Source organism: Rattus rattus, chromosome 4, assembly GCF_011064425.1.
Source record: "Rattus rattus isolate New Zealand chromosome 4, Rrattus_CSIRO_v1, whole genome shotgun sequence".
NCBI classification, from domain to species: Eukaryota; Metazoa; Chordata; class Mammalia; order Rodentia; family Muridae; genus Rattus; species Rattus rattus.
Window position 1 is genome coordinate 100,548,071 of NC_046157.1, and position 16,789 is coordinate 100,564,859.

Here is a 16,789-nt window from a genome sequence, read left to right on the forward strand (position 1 = left end):
ACATTTTGATGCACGTTAAACATTTGATGAAGAACATTCAAACATTCAAACCTCAAGAACCTCAATGGTATTCAAGAACATTCAAACCTCATTAGAGGTTTGAAATGTGAAAAGATTAGACCAGGGTTCTCTTGTTTATTTTTTTTTAATTACCTTCTTATGTTGCTTATATTTCATTGTAGTAATGACCACTGTAATTTTTTACAAAGTCAATTTTTATAAGACTAAAAGCCTTATAAAATGGAAAGGGTTATTACGTGTGGAATACCAGAAGAGGGGGGAGAACTTTTACAAAGAGAAAAATCTGCATGCATGTAAAACAGAAACTCGCACGGGATTGTGGGGAGCGTGTACTTTGTCCTCACACATTCCCGAACCCTGCCTTCCTGAGTGGCAGCTACCGCAATCCATGAGACAAGTCGGTGCAAATATGTACAAAGATTTTCCATTAACCCAGGTTAAGTTTCCCCTCCACTGAAGCCAAGGAGAACCAATGACGGCTTCCAAAGGACTGGAAACAACCTTGCAAAATAGATTATTTCAGTATATAAAACACTACGTTAAATACATGCTCATAAGATAGTTTTATTAAACTAACCAACAAACAAACAAAGAAGGGGTTACTTTCCAGTACTGCACAAGGTATACATCATCAATAGCTTCACATTCCATCAGCCTGGCTCTCTCTTTAAGCTAAATTCAGAGGGATTTGGGTTTGGTTTTTTTTTTTTGGGGTTTTTTTTTTTTTTTTTTGTTTGTTTGTTTGTTTGTTTGTTTGTTTTGAAAGGATAGGTGGCGGGTCATATATGATTATTCTGCAGGAGAGTTTGGTACTTCAGAGTGTATATTGACACCTGTGCACATGCAAAGGAATGCACCATTCTCTCCGTTACAAATCTTGTGCAAGGTCCTGTCTCTCAGCCCTTCCCAGAACTGAAAGCACACTCTCATCGCCATTATTACTATCATCTGTCACCCAAATCGCTGTTATCTATGATCCCTTTTTAAAGGTTCATCAAAGTATCCCATTGGCTGTTTGAATATGCTTGGCCCCAGGGAGTGGCACTATAAGGAGGTGTGGCCTTGTTGGAGTAGGTGTGACCTTATTGAAGTAGGTGTGGCCTTGTGAGAGTGGGTGTGGCATGGTAAGAGTGGGTGTGGCCTTGTGGGAGTGGGAAGGGTAAAATTGGAGGTCAGACTCAGTGGTAAATGCCTAGAATATAAAGCCTGACATCTAAGACATGCTGAAAATTTTTGATGGATTTTTAATTATAAATAATGTCATAAGTAATTTCCAGATTTTAAGTGATATTTCTACTTAGTTTTATTCTTAAATTTTTTCTTTTTTTTCTTTTTTTATTTGACAAAAAACGCCAAAGTTCAGGCTGGCCTTAAACTTCGGATCCTTATGATTCAGATGTGTGCCACCACACTCAACCTGATCACTGTTAGACTCCTTTAGATGTTTGTCTTTTTTTTTTAATTACTTGTTTTATGGTATCATTTTGGGTCCAAACTTGAGTCGGTAAAGCTGCTACCAATAACTCGTTAATGCAGCATCCTTGGATCGACTCTAGCAGAATCCTGGGTCACAACTGTTACCCCAGAGTCCTTATGACAGGTTCAGAGTTGTAAGACTCCTGTCAAATCTATGCCACATCATGGTTGCCTTGGGGATTTAACTGCAATCTGTCTTCAAGAAAAGAGAAAAAAACCTTGTTTCTACCCATAAATTTTCTTCATATTACCTCAAACATGCAATCAACTCGCTGTATATATTTATGAGTCCTGGTTTTCCTGTAAAATATCATATCATAGGAAAGAAAAAATTTATAATTACTTTATTGGAAGTGTCTGTTTGAGTAGGGATTTTTACATCAACAAAATAGGGATGTAGTTATTTTTTAAGATTTAAGAAACATTTTTTAAGATTTTATTTTCATTTTTAATTATATATTTGTGAACATGGATGCAATGCCAGCAGAGGCCAGAAGAGGGCATCAAATCCCCTGGAGCTAGAGTTACAGGTTGTTGCAAGTCACTTGTCAATGGTTCTGGGAATCTATCTCCGGTCCCCTGAAAGAACAGAAGGTACCCTTAACTGCTGGGCCATCTCTCCAACGCTAACAAATATTTTAAAATAGATTAGGAAACAGCCTTTGCAATGTTTTGTGTGTAGCCACTTTCTGTGGAAGCCTATGGGGGGTGGGGGGGAATCATGATTTATATAAAATTTAACTTTCTGTTTTCTTTAAAAAGGAGTGTAGAGAGCAAAATGAATCTCCAGTAGAGAAACCTCATGAACTGAAAGTGGAATCTTGCTATTGTTCTAAATCCCCAGTAACCAGACAGCTTTATTCACATTCTGTGCCAAGAGCCAACGCCATTCATGGGACATAATGATTGCTGATGGCAACAGAAATATTTCTAAACTACCCTCTTCTTTTTATTCACATCTGTTTGGTGTTTGAATGAATTTTCATTTTGCTTTACAAAATGTGCTAGACGGCGTGTTAGGCGGCAGGGGCTGCGTGTGGATGGTAAGGGAGCAGCTGATAGAGGGCCCATCATGGGCCTGAACAAAGGACCACAGTGTCCTGTGCTGACCCTCTTCTGCAGGGAGAGGCACAGTGGAATTCTTTACTCAATAGATCCCAAACATAAACATCACAGAGAGGCATATGCTATATATTTTTCAAATCATCATGTATTATACATGAAGTCACGACTAGTATTAAAATTTTCTTTTCTAAAACATTTTATCGCGTTTATTTTTTTCTTTACATAACTTACTTATCCTCGTTTCAATTTTAGGTTCTTTTTTAATTCACTTTACATCTGGATCACAGCCCCCCTCCCTCCTCTCTTTCTGTTCCTACCCTTACAAACCCCTCCTACCCTTACAAACACCTCCCACCCTTACAAACCCCTCCCACCTTTACAAACCCCTCCCACCCTTACAAACCCCTCCTACCCTTACAAACCCCTCCTACCCTTACAAACCCCTCCTACCCTTACAAACCCCTCCCACCTTTCCAAACCCCTCCCACCCTTACAAACCCCTCCAACCCTTACAAACCCCTCCTACCCTTACAAACCCCTCCTCTCAGTGCCTCTTCCCCTTCTCCTCAGAGAAGAGGATCTCCATTCTACCACCCAACTCTGGGACATCTAGTCCCAGGTCTTGTCCCATCCTCTTTCACTGAGACCCAACCAGGCAGTCCTGATAGGGGGAAGGGGATCCAATGGCAGGGAACACAGACCAAGACAGTCCCTGTCCACTTGTTAGAGGACCCACATGAAGACCAAGCTGCACATTTGCTACAAATGTGTGGGGGTTGAGTTACAGCTCCTGCATGTTCCCGGGTTGAAGGTCTAGGTTTTGTGAGCCCCCGTGGTCTCAGGTCAGTTGACTCCACGGGTCTCATGTCCTTGACCGCTCTGACTTGCTCACTTCTGTCTGTGTATGGATGTGTTGGGTTTGTGGGTAGCGTGTGCACTTGCCTTGGTCAGAGGACAACTTTCAGAAGTTGGTTTTCACCTTCCATCATGTGGGTCCCTGGGTTTCAATATAGATCTCAGGCTCGGCAGGGACCACCTTTATCCAATGAGCTATCTTTCCTGTCCGAATCATTAAGGTTCTTTGCAGATTGCATTATACTGTCAGCCAGGTTTTGATTTCAGTATTATCAAATTTGATTTCAGTATTACAGTATTAACTGTATTTCTTGTGAAAAGAACGTAATTGTTAAATAGCTTATTCGTTGTTATCAATTAGGAATTACAGCTAATATGCACAAATCATTTTAATTATTTTATTTATTTATTTATGGGAAGGGTGCACACACCACAGAGTACATGTGCTTTAATCAAATGACAATTTTCTTTTTTTAAGGATTTATTTATTTTATTTATATAGGTGCACTGTAGCTGTCTGATCCCATTACAGATTGTTGTGAGCCACCATGTGGTTGCTGGGAATTGGACTCAGAGCAGTCAGTGCTCTTAACCACTGAGCCATTTCTCCAGCACAAATATCCACAAATCATTTGTAATTACTTTATTTGTTTGTTTGTTTATTTATTTATTTATGGGAAGGGTGCACACACCACAGGGTACATGTGTTTCAACCAAAGGACAACTTTCTGGACTTTGATCTCTCCTTCCTCCATATGGGTCACGGGAATCGAACTCAGGTCTTCGGCCTTGGCAGCAAGCACTGTTGCCCACTGTACATCCCGCTAGTCCCAGAAAACTTTAGGTTTACATAACTCAAAAAGTAAATAAAAGAACTCCCTCGTACGTTGTAATACTACACCTAATTGTTCTAGGAAAGAAATTTGTTTTCTGAAAATTCCTCTTTAAGGAGTATAGTCTTAATGCTGGACCAGGCTCCACTAGCCTTTTGCCCCTGGGAACGAGGTATTCTGTGCAGCAGTTAACAAGGCTCTCTCCCGGGCAGAGAGTCTTTCTGATTCATGAATCCATCACACCAGCTAAAACCGCACCGAGATTTGCTGACCCTCCCAAGTAGACCAGCTTTTATGAACTCGAGAAAGGTCATTAATAGCAAGAATTCCTTGAAGCTATAGAATATTGAATGGTTCTTTAAAAAAAAACAAAACCTATAGACTATGTTAGACCGTGATGGTGCATCCGACTGTTACCTCGTTGCCCCTCCCCTTTATAAAAATCTGGAGGTAGCCAGATACAGTGACACAAGCTTCGACCTCGGTGGATGAGGCAGGAGGATTGTAAATTAGGAACCACTTCGTGGTACATGTTGAGATACTGCCCCCCCCCAAAAAAAATCATAAAAATAAACAACAAGAAAATAACAAGCTAGGACCGAGGATGTTTCTCAGCTCTGGGTCTCACAGCTGGGCTATCTCCTCTCATACCACACGTTCACTCCATAAGATGTTTTCTCAGTCCTTTCTTTAAAATAGACCAAACGCTGGTCAACCCTCAGCACTTCCACAGCTGCTGTCTGTCTACTAATTAAGCAAGGGCAATGGTTTCCTGACTGATTTCCTGCGTTCGGTCCTACCCTACAGCAAGCCAGGTTCATCCAACAAACCCAGGAGCCCTTCAGAAAGCTCTAAGCCAGGTCGTGTGTCTCCTGTACCCAAACATTCTCCAGAGGGTTTTTCCATGACCTCCAAAGCTTTTTAGAATGGGGTCCTGTCTGGATCCGCTTTCTTCAACTTTCTCCCTTGGTCATCAAATTTGCTCTCTTTTTAACTCCAGACGCGCCGGTCTTCTTCCTTACCTCAGGAGCCTCTGTACCTCCTGCTTCAGTCCGAGTGTCTTCTCCCACTGTGTCTGTCCATAGTCGCCTCTTCATAGCCACGCCTGGACTCAAATGTACATCCTGGGGAATCCTCTGCTTCAGTCTGCCCAACAGTTCCTTCCTCGTCTCTCTGACACTCATCTTACTTTATCTTTGTTGTGACCCGCAACATCGAGAATTTTTTACCCCATGGAACTCTTGTGTTAGGAACTTGGGATGGGTAACAAGGTTACTGTGGCTCGGAGGCCTTTTTGAGCCTGTGTCTGTAGGTCATCCAAGCCTGCAGTCCTTTGAAGGCTTCAGCCCAGGTTTTGTCAGGTTGACACTGGTCATCGGATACAGGCCTCAGTTCCTTACCACACCGGCTAGCTCCATAGTTGCTAGAAGAGCCACACAATATGGCGCCTAGGTTCCTAAAGGGCACGTGGTGCAGGAGGAAGTGAGGCAAGCACCACACACAATGTGTTTTATGTTCCAGCCTTACCCTGTAATACATAATCATCCTAGCAATGTCCCTACTCAGGGAGAGAAGAGACTAGAAGACTCGAGTCTCTCTGGTTAGCAACCATTGAAGGCGCCATGTTAGATGCTACCGCACCCTGGAGATCACTGACTCCACTCTGTTCAAAAAGATCCCCCCACCTAGAAAACAAACCTGAACATATCACTGGCCTGTGACTGCCACATTGATGGGTCCTTTGGGTCTAGTTTTCTGAGTTGTTTTCCCGTATGCCCTTGCGAAATTAAAGGAATAGGGTCCCTTCCCGGTTTTGACCCACCTCAGTCATAGGTGCCCCTTATAAGTCACTTATTATCCATGATACTTAATATTTTATCTATTAGTAACATCTCATTCATATATGTGTTGCAAGAATATGAACGTGGAATGGCAGCTCAATTCAGCTTGGCCTCAAGATAGCAGGTTCTAGATCCAAAACTTGGGCTTCTGAAAGTATAGTATATTGATTCTAATCTGCCGTTGATCTTTCAGAGAGAAAAAAAATAGCTTAAACTAACATCCTTCTTAGTGTCAGAAAATGGAGTCTCTATAGTTTCAGCAAAAAAAAATTAACATGGCACTTTTATTTATAAATAAATAAATTTTATAATTTTATAGGCAATTAAAGTAAAATATGGAATAGCAAGATTATGCCACGTATATAAGAATATTATATGACTGACAAACTCACCACACAAATCCGCCTGGCATCAGCCAGGTGGGATAGAGAGGTGGGGAAAGTCCACGGTGACATCACACACTGCTGGGGAAAAAAGGCCCAAGGGACGATTGAGAGTGGGAATAGCACTAAAAGCCAATGACTTCAGTCAACCACCCCAGTTTCTGTCACTTCCCCAGTGGCGCTTACTTCAGCTAATTAAAACATTGCCAACGACCTTGGTGGTTTCTGTCTTGAAAGGCCAGAAGACTCAAGAATGTGTGAGACTTTTTTTTTTTAACCAGGGCCAGAGAGGGTAAAGAAAAGGAGACCAGCCTACAGGTCGCCCATGTTTTGTGGATACTATAAATATTGGCTTGTTTTGGAATTCTGCTCAGTTTCCCTCGGGCCCTGTGTGTACTCAGGGACCTCAGCCAAGAACAGTCTCCTCCCCACGAACTGTAAGAAACCTTCAGAGGCCACCAAATCACTAAAAACCAAGGACTCTTACCAGGCTCTGTTCTCTCAGTTTTTCTTTTAAACCCTGTTGGAAATCCGTGGCGGGGACCGAGGCAGCAATACCAACCCCATTAGTGAACCATCTACAGATGCTTCTTCGGGGTCATCTTGAAAACAAAAATGCGTAGCTCTTGTCAAAACAATTAAAACTTGAGGTTTCTTACGGGTTCTTCTAGGTTATTGAGAAACAAGCTTCATTTGGGGCCTTTGAAACTCATCTGATCATCGCAGCGGTCAGCACAGTTAGGAAATGCAGACCGACAGGAGAGGCACCGGGCAAGACAGACAGAAACAGGGAGACAAACAGAAAACTTAACACTTAATAGACGTTCAAGTGTTTTTAATCTCGTAGGAATACCCCACTTCCTATGCTTTTGGGAGATCGGAAACATCCTCCGCTGTGTTTAGAGTGAAATCTTGGATGTGAAGTTCTAGACCGTGATGTAAGAGGCGTATTTGAACAAACATTTGCAGAGCGAGAAGCGTCACTGATTTGTTTGTGGAAATAGACTGTTTGAAGAGACTGGCTCTTGGAGACTTATTTGTCAAGGTTCTTACCAGTTGTAGATGGCTGCAAGGAGCTAAAAACACTGCGGCACGTTAACACAGCTCCGGATGTAGGACCCAAACGAAAACAGCAGAAGGGAGGCGCGCAACCAATTTCCAGGCACCGCACATCCTACATGTTTGATGCTTAATCCCACAAAGCCACCTCGAAACCGCGTGCTAAAACCACCAAGAACATTGAAAGAACAAATCCTACGGGATTAGGGAGTTATTTCTGGTCCAGAGAAACACATTTTCTCAGCTGTTCTAGTCTCTGTGAGGAGGGATTTTTTTTTCCCCCTTAAACACTCCACCCTCTTTCCAGCCATTTATGTCTCTTTACTCCCTTTCCCCAGGGACATAGGCTGTTTCACCATATGGGGAATTCGAGATGAAAGTGGGTATAGTCAGCTCAGTTGTGCCCTCCCTTCTTCTGGGCAGCACTCCTCTGGTCCTTCTTTAAGCCCTATCAGCCCCCCACGCCCTAAGCCAGGAAGACTTGTCTGGCTCCAGAATTATAAATAGAATGGTTTTCTCAGGGTCAGTTAGCAGAATAATTTTTGTTCAATTAAGTACAAATTATAACTTCGAAAGTATTTCGAGTTTCCCTCTGTCAAACTTTAATGTTTCTTGTCAAGACCCCCAACCAACAGTGTCCAGCAACCCAATTAACAGGACGTTTGGTCTGGTTCCCATGCACCTTCATAGTTCTCAAACCAATATGCTTTCAGCCAGATACCAAGTTTGACAAATTATACCTTCTGAAAGGGTGGTTAAGGTTAAGAGTTACTGTTAATAACATGTTAAGCCAGAAGAGTATAGAAAATAATCTATATTTTAAACACTGTACCTCATACAGCCAGGAAGGTCACTATTTCTCACAAGTTCATAAGCATTTCATTTTACCATCACTAAAACAATTCTTCATATTTTAATTAATTCTCTCCATGCTGAAATGTTTAATAACATTTCCACACAAATACATGTCCTTAGCAGAGATCTCTTGACAAACACAGTGACTGTTATTTAAAGTATACTGTACTTTTTTATAATTACTTAAAATTAGATTATTAATTGAGACTTTCCGAGTGAGGTAATTTTTTTTTATCCAATAGCTAATGTGGGAGGGGGGTAAAAACAAAACATATTTTTATAAACAGCAAAAGCAATATGCACAACGATGCATTCATTTGACCCAGTCGCTGGCCATCATTTTCCCCCTCGTCTCCTTTCACTTCAGTCTCCACTTTGTAATTACAAGTGCCACTTCCCTAGTGACAACCACGGTTGGGGCCTCCAGTCTGGGTTAGACAGAACTCGGTCTGGAAACGTGTCAATCACTAAGAACTTCCTCAGTTCGAAGCTACAAGTGAGCGTGTGAGGCTACACTCTCGATTCAGCTTGCAACTCTGAATTGATTGTCTATCATGAAGCCAGGAGAATCACATACATTTCGTTGATATGTATGATGCTCATTGAGGTTGCATTGATATGAATAGAAAATAGTCTTTCCCTGAGGGAAATTCGATATCACTAACTGAGTCATTGGGCTCATTGACATGGACTGGATTTACTAAAAATTTCACATTTTAGTCAGTCCATAGAGCTAATTGTGAGGTTTGATGTCCATTGTCTTGAATCCTTGTGCACAGCATGTGTGTGTGTGTGTGTGTGTGTGTAGTGTGTATTGTCTGTGTATGTGTGTGTGTGTTGTATATGTGTGTATATTGTGTGTGTGCTGTGTATGTGTGTATATGTGTGTGGTGTATATGTGTGCATGTATGTTGTATATGTGTGTGTAGTGTGTGTGTTATATGTGTGTTGTATATGTATGTTTTATATATGTGTGAGTATATGTGTGTGTTGTATATATGTGTGTGTGTATGTGTGTGGTATGTGGTGTATGTGGTGTGTATGTGTGTGTGTTGTAAGTGTGTGTGTTCTGTTTGTGTTATATATGTATGTGTGTTGTATGTGTGTGTACATGTGTGTGTTGTATGTGTGTGTACATGTGTGTGTGTGTGTGTGTGCTTGCACATGCACATATGCATGCACTGAATTGAGGTTTTAGCTCCTCTTCCCCTGCAATGGACCTCAATAGCTGAATCTGCGTTCTCTGGGTTTATCTGAGGCCGTGACAGACATCTCCATTTCCTTTTGGGTTCCTCAGGTAGGAACTTGACTCACTCCTTACAAGCCATGGTGGTTTTCATTTCCTTATATTTTCAAGAAAAAACATTGAGGAGAGACAGATCTACAACTTTTTAAAAATTACTTTCCCCGGGGCTAGAGAGATGACTCAGCAGCTAATTCCACTGACTCCTCTTCCAGAGGTCCTCAGTTCAATTCCCAGCAACCACATGGTGGCTCACGACCATCTGTCATGGGATCAGATGTCCCCTTCTGGTGTGTCTGCAGATAGTGACAGTGTACTCACATATATAAAATAAGTAAAACTTTAAAAAAAAATGCTTTCCCCCTAAAACAACTTGATGCTTTTGAAAGTACCATGTAGATGGAGAAGAAAATGTTAAAGTGACTTATTTCAAAGGAAAATGAATCCAGCATGAACTGGGGTGAAAAGGGCGGTGGGGGAGGGGGTGTGTGTGACCAAATGGAGGCTGCTGGCTGGGCTGAGCAGTGGTTATAGAAGTGGAGTCATAGGGACTTTTCATCAGAAAAGTAAGTGATTTCTAATTTACGTGGAGTAGAAGGAAAAAACACGCAGTCATGACAACTATTCACTAGGTTCTCTTTGCCAAGATTTCCACTTATTTATGGGAAGAAAACTTAGCTACTTATTTTTAAAGAAGTATTAAAATATTGAAGAACTTTCAGAATACTATTTTCTGTTCCTCAGCGTGTCACTGTCCCTTCTCTGAGCCATCACCTACCTCCCTGAGAGCAGATCAGTCACGCACAGTGCCACAGTGCCTGCATTGTTTTGACAAGTGTCGTCCCCCAGAAAATGGCCATTTGAGTCTTGATTTTACATCCAGCATCCAGAACCGACTATGATACAAAGTAGGCTCTAAGTGTATTTTCAAATAAAAATGACACAGCACATAAATGTCTAATTATTCTTGGAATCTGCCTGATCCTGGGTCTCACCAGTTTGTAGTTACAAACAACAACTTTTAAAATATTGAAATAGAAGTAGCAACGGTAGAGTTGGGTCCTTACTAGATTGTGGCCCAGTGTCTAAATTCTCAGAACGTCCCCCGGGTGCCTGCTGTTTCAACGAGCAACTTTCTATCCATCATATCACCAACAAGGTTCCAGAGCCACATACATAGAAGAAAAATAGGTTTCCTCCCTCCTCAGTTTGATACAGTCAGTTAGGAGCGTCCCACTGAAATACCACACTGGACTTCAAACGTGTTTGAAAGCATAGCAGGCACACAGTCCTTTCCCCTGCAATGTGTTAGCAGATCTGAGTCAACAGGCCAGCCTCGGGTGAGTGAGATGCTCAGGCAGATGCCACAGAGAAGTCAGTGAGCTCTGTCCCCAATTCGGGCCTTTATGTCTTTGTACTGAGGAAATCAGTCTTGGTTGCAAAAAAGAAATATTTTAAACAGCTTCCACAAATATCATGAGTAGATGTATTTATTTGCTTAGTAAGTAATCTATGTATTTATTAGTGTGCACATGAATATGTGTGTGCATGCATGCGAGTGTGTTTGCAGGTGTGTGTGATAAGTCTCCCACTATTTCCACAGCTTTGAGCCCAACTCATTGTTACCATCAGAGTCTACAGCACCTATGACTAAACTTGGAGTGCCAGAAACCATTCTGCCCTTGTATGCCGTCTCCGTCAGCCCTCGCAGCTGTTCACAGGTAAAGACAACTTATCAGAGAAGTTCTCGGAATCTAGGGAAGATTACCCATCAGAGACTGGCAGTAACAAATTCCAGCTCAGGAACAGACATATGACCTTCAACATCAAAGTGTTCTTACAGGTCCCCAGGTTGCAGGAAGTTGTCCTCTTCAGGACCTGAGTTCAGTTGCATGTGCTTTCCATGTAGCACATGTTTCTGTAGCCCACATGTAGTAAGGCATCTCTCTAACCCTTAGGGTTAGCATCAGACATTCTCCCACTTCGTTCAGAAGTCATGTGCTGTCAGCTGCCCGACGTGTCGCTTGTTACTGTCCAACCACATCTGCTTGATCACAGCTTGAATATGTGGCACACGTAGAGAGGATTCTAGCCTTACTTTGTACTTCAGGCTGTTTAAACTCTTTTTCAGAACACAACACAGGAAATTCCCACTGTCTTTATATCATACACACACGCTGTTTGTGTGTGTGGGCTCTCCTCTCTCAGCTTCAGTCCAAGCTTGGCACACTTGCTTGTAAATAATACAAAAGCCTGTTAAGAGGCTGGATTTGAAAGCAATCCAAGGGCTGAAGAGGTGGTTCAGTGGTAAAGAGCACTGACCGCTCTTCCAGAGGTCCCGAGTTCAAATCCCAGAAACCACACAGTTGCTCTCAGCCATCTGTTATGAGATCTGATGCCCTCTTCGGGTGTGCTGAAGACAGCTACAATGTATATAATAAATAAATAAATCTGAAAAGGAAAAAGAAAACTATCCAAATGATATTCATTTACTAAGTACTGTACTCAAACTGACCGCTTCTCCTTCTCCCCACCCCCAGCGTGTGGGGGTGTCTGCAAAGAGCTCATGGCTCAAAGTGCTCTGTCTTGATTACTTGGTGACCTCCTTGGTGATACCGTGAGTTCCTTGTGTCCTCACCAACTCTTGTTGGCCCTGGTTTCGAACATTGTGTCTTCAACAGTCTTCAAACAGTGGGAAGCTAGCTGTGAACATTTGAGCAGTGAAGAGCTGTTTTCCCAAAAAGGTGGAATGCCTTGCAATGAACTACAAAGCTTGTCTTTACGTAAACTTACGTGTGCTTTCAGGTCTGAAGGACGACTGCAACCTGAAGAACTGTAGTCTGTTCTGAAAATTGCTGCCAGTCTCTGATCTGATGAGACCAACACCTGCGAAACATACAAGGAAGAATGCAGCACTCAGAGTGAGCAAACTGTTTTCTTTGTGCAGGAAAGTCAGTGTGAGAGGAAGAGCCATTTTCTTCTGTGTGTGTGTGTTCAAGTTGTTGTTCTAAACTGATGATTGAGTCGAGCAGTTCAAATATTGAACATTTATGTGTCGTGAAAATACACTTAGAGGCTGTAATGATGGGTTCTGAATAACTGGGGAAGAGTCCAGCAGCGTGCAGAAAGTTGTTGCTGGGAGGACAGAGTTGAGATCTATTTTTCAACATGCTGAAGTAACACAGGAACCCCAAGAAATGAATGCTATTCGCGACTTCAACGAAGGCGCAGACCTAAAGCTACATTAAGAGAGGAAACAATTCGATAAATGCATATATTAACAGCTACTACTACACACACTTCTACATACAACTTTTACACACATACACACATACAACACATGCTAAACAGTTTCCCACACTACAACACACACATACACACACACACATACACATATATACACATATACTCACACATATAAAAAACATAACATATAACACACACTACATATACAACATACCATCTTACACACACACAAACACACACACATATATATATGCACACACACACACACACACACACACACACATGCTGAACTGACTGAAATGAGTACAGTCCCTCCAGCCAGTTATCGAGAGCTACGAGAGAAACTGTGCAGCCTTGTGACATGTTCATGAACAGGTCAGAGGTGCAGCTGGGCTGCACCAGCTTCAGGCTGAGAGATGAGTGAGCGACACGTTCAGGCAGTTCTGAAACTGTCGGTTCACTGAGGTAACTATGATGCAAGGTGAATGAAAGAACTGACAGGTCAAATGATAAATAATTGTGCGACTAACACGCTGTTATAAAGTATGTTTGTTACTCACGACCCAGCAACCCAGATCAAGTCTCAATTAATTTTAGTAATTATAAAAGTACAGTATAAATAACGATCTGTGTTTGATCTGCTGAAAGTTGACAAAGTGATGAAAGGACGGAAGATGCTTCTTGGAGCGCAGCTGGGCTGACTATGTGAGGCTATGTTGGAAAGAATGAAATGGAAGGTGAATGTTGAAATGTTTCTGGGCAGGCTCGACCTCCCCAGGCGCTGGGAGGCTGGGATGCTTGAGAGTTTCTGTTTGTTCAAAGGCCCAAATGAGCTTGTTCTCAGGGCTATTTTGACAAAACTTCACGCATTTTATTTTCAGAATGACCCCAGAAGAAAGCTCTGTGAATATTTCACTAACTCAAATTTAGTATTACTAAATTCGCCAATTTCAAATTTAAAGAAAAACTGAAGGCCTGTAAGTCGCTTGGTTTGTGGTTATTGACCTAATTACGATTCGTGAGGAGGCTGTGAATCACGGGGCCAGGCTGAGCAGAGGCAAAACAGGCTTATAGTGTCCACATGGGCGACCTGCAGGCAGTGCCTCTGACACAGTTACTTCTGTACTCAGGCAATGTTCAATTGCTGAGTGGTGAAAACGAGATTGATTGACGCTGGTGACCGCCCAGCCCCAGTGTGTGTCTGTGATGCCAATTTGTCAGTCTTACTTCAGTACCCATAAAAATATAGGTTAAAATGAAAATTGTGAACTGCTAGAGGATGGCTAGTGTTGCCGCCGTTCATGTTAACTGCAACATATTTAATAAATGGATGACGAGGCGCCTATGGTGAACTCGAAAACTGGGCAAATTGCATCAATAAAACCAGATTTATTTTTCAACACGTGAACTGCGGTTCAACAGAGTTCCGGTGCGTGCGGGTCTGGGCAAGATGATGTCGAAGGTGGGCAGATGACAGGCCAGGATGCGTTGAGTCAGGCGTGGCGCTGAAGACTGGTTGAACGCAGTGGTGCGGACTGAAGTACAGAGCTCTGGTGGCGTATCTGAAGTTAAAGGTGGTGACCAGAAGAGAGATGAAGAAAGCGGATGAACAGAGTTACATTCTGAAAACTTTAGTCGTGAAACCCTCGTGTTTAGTGCAGACTTAAACTTTCTGAAGGGCTCCTGGAACTGTTGAACCTGGCTGCTGAGACGAGCAGGAAATCGAAACCTTACTAGACAGACAGCAATGGTGACCAGCAGACTGGTGAGCGTGGTGAACCAGAGCTGTTGTATGATTTTTTGATCATGATCTGGGTTTGTTTTGGAACCCATTCAAGTGGGAGAGTCAGCAAGTGATGGTGTGATGGATCATGTGAAAGACCTCTGCTCCAGGGTGTGCTAATCTACTCGTTCTGAGACCGTCAGCGATGAACTATGCTCCTTGAAGGTTTTCGAAAGGTATTTATCAGAACAATTGAACCAGTGGGAGTTGGGACTGGCGGATGGCAGCAGTGAGGCAGTGATCAAGAGTCCAGAGACACGTGAGCAAATGAAATGCAAAATTTGATCAGGTGAGAAGGTGAAGGCCTCTGACAGAACAGGTGTACTACAAACCCAACATACAGTTGAAGTGAGCAAATCAAGCGGTCAGGAACATGAACGTGGAGTCAGCCTGAACTCCTGAGACAGCTCCAGCCCAGCAGGAGCTGTAACATTTGTGCAGCTCAGTGGTGGGACAGATGTCAGAGTTGAATGATACTCTTCTCTGAGAGGAAAGAAGGAGGTTTAGGAGTAGGAGAGGTTTAGGGGTTGGGAAGGTTGCCAGGTGGAGAGGTTGGAGGCTGAGAGGCCAGGAGGAGTTTTGAGGAGGGGCTGTGAGGCCAGGAGGTTGAGGTGGGAGGAGTTTGTAAAGGTGGGAGGAACAGAGGTGGAGGAGGAGGTTGAACAGGAAGGCTGATCAGATGAAGTGGTAAAGGCAAGAGTGAGGCAGGATGAAAGTAGATATGAAAAAATGGCAGATAAAAGCTGAAAATCGTGACTAAATGTATATTTATGATTTAATATAGCATGACTATGTTGGATCTATTGACAAGAGGTACTGTGCCTGAAGTCAGCAGGATGTGATCTGATCGGGCCATGATGAATCGCTCCTGCGCGTATGAATCTACTTACATTTGGCAAAATAATTCAAGTACCAATGTTGCCATGTTGAGTTGGAACAATAATTCACTTTCATGAAATTTATACACTTTTAAAGAAAACGAAAGGATAGAGGGCTATATGATCTGTTCCCCACCCCGTGAAGCTGCAGAGGTGGCTGCACAGAAGGCAGGGCTGACACCATCTGTTTAGGCTGACAGCTGTTCTGGTGAAGAGTTATTCGCTGAATATGTACGAGAACAGTTTTCTTGCAGACGAATTGCAGTTAAATCCCCAAGGCAACCATGTGACATAAATTTGACAGGATCTTACAACTCTGGCAGAACTCTGGGTAACAGTGAACTATGGAAGTCGACTCAAGAATGCCGATATTTCGGATGTGGTAACAGCTGAGACTGGACCTTGAGCAAGCAATTAAAAAGACAAGCATCAAAGTCTAGCAGTCAGGATGATGTGTTGGCTTTGGGCGCAGGATCTGAAATTTGAGCTGGTTTGAAAGAAAGAAGAGAACGTGTTATAATTAAAATCAAACTTTTAAAAGGATCATGGGCTGGCATTTGAGCAGTGACAGAATGCTGAAAGGAAGATGGGACCTGGAGTGTGGAGAAGGTGCATGCTGAATGTCAGACTCTGCAAATATGACAGGCCACCTTTCGAAACGAGCAGGCAAACAGATGAGCAGAGCAAAGCGAAAAACCCCGAAACAAGGCCAAATCCCAAATCTGATTGGCAAGAAGGCCGAGCTGATGGAATAATAGATGATGTTATACTATGACAGTTAATTGAAAACATCTTGTGACAGTGTTTGATAACACCAGGTTATGGAAAATCTTTGGTTTACATGCATGCAGATTTGCAGTGAGGTTTCAGCATCAAATGTTCTGCTGAACAATGACCACATTCATCATGAACTTGTGTCGATTCACTCGCTGTTTTTAAGATGGTAACAGGGTGGTGCTCCGTGTTGGGCGCTTATGGCGCGGAGCCCAGTTGATCCCGAAAAAGAAAGGTAGGGTGAGAGCCATGGAAACCTCTGGTCATTTAGGCTGTCCAGATTCGTGTTTTGGACTGTTGCATCTGTTCACGGAGTATGTTTTCCATCAGGCATCTCTTCTTCTTCCCTCGACATTTGTAACGTCTGGGTTTTCTTTTTATTTGAACGTGAAGGACAGATCCCATTATGGTGTGAGCTGTGATCTCCAGCTCTAGTGTGCTGTCCAGAGCCAGCTGACTGTGTTTCTTTACATTGTG